This window comes from Pygoscelis adeliae, unplaced genomic scaffold (genome assembly GCF_000699105.1).
Source record: "Pygoscelis adeliae isolate BGI_AS28 unplaced genomic scaffold, ASM69910v1 Scaffold113, whole genome shotgun sequence".
In the NCBI taxonomy this organism is placed as follows: Eukaryota; Metazoa; Chordata; class Aves; order Sphenisciformes; family Spheniscidae; genus Pygoscelis; species Pygoscelis adeliae.
This window is the reverse complement of record NW_008825108.1, coordinates 7,268,999-7,269,821: the sequence shown is the minus strand read 5'-3', so window position 1 is coordinate 7,269,821 and position 823 is coordinate 7,268,999. Positions and strand designations below refer to the sequence as shown.

General features: G+C 35.2%; 1 protein-coding gene across 1 annotated transcript in view; it reads left to right on the top strand.

Moving 5' to 3' along the window:
- NUP107 (nucleoporin 107kDa) overlaps positions 1-823 on the top strand; it is a 30,598-nt gene that overhangs the window by 19,714 nt on the left and 10,061 nt on the right. The window lies entirely within an intron of this gene.

Sequence of the window (823 nt, the reverse complement as noted above, 5' to 3'; positions counted from 1 at the left end):
GGTTCTAATGTTTTTTTTAGTGCTTTTCTAGTTTAGTATTATTTAAGGGCTTATATAGTCACTTTCCTGCTCATGTACAGTATTCTTATAGACAAGTTGGTGAGATTATTCTGTACCCAGATTTCATTATCAATAGGTTTTATACTCTGCACGATGCTCACTTTCATCTTTAAGTAGTTCTCTCTTTTTATTTGTTTTAATCCTGCAGATGTTTTTATACTCTCCCACTGCTAACTAGTGATTTTTAGATTTTTTTTTTTATTATTATTTTTAAGAACAACGAGGAACATTGCAGACTATGATAAAAGCTTCCGTGCTATTATAGTAATCAGTGGTAAGCTCCTACTTGAGGAGCTTGATTTCTCGCTGCCCCCCCCCCTCCCCCCCCCATCTTGGTATGATGTAGTAGAAATAAAGATAATTCAGAAAATAAAAAGAGAGGGAATAAGGAACGTTTTCGGGTTTTATTCATTGAAATTTAAAATTAGTTCTTTTACAGGAAAAAAGGCATTGTAAAATTATACAGACACAGAACAGAAGATACGTACCTTCTTGTGACAGAGCAGAGAGACATTTAATGAAATTAATTGTCAGTAATTTCAGTAAAATTCAGTCATTTTAAAATTACTGTAAGAGAGAAGTGTTTCATGAAATGCAGTATTTTCTCTGGAACTTGTCCCAGGGTTTCACTGCTGAAAGAGCCTAGCAAGATTCGGAGAAGAACTGGATATAAAATTCTTTGTATCACCACAGCAGCGGTACTCTCTTCCTCTTACCCTTCACCGCTCGCTACTGCACTGTGACTTTTGCAACTGTGACATAA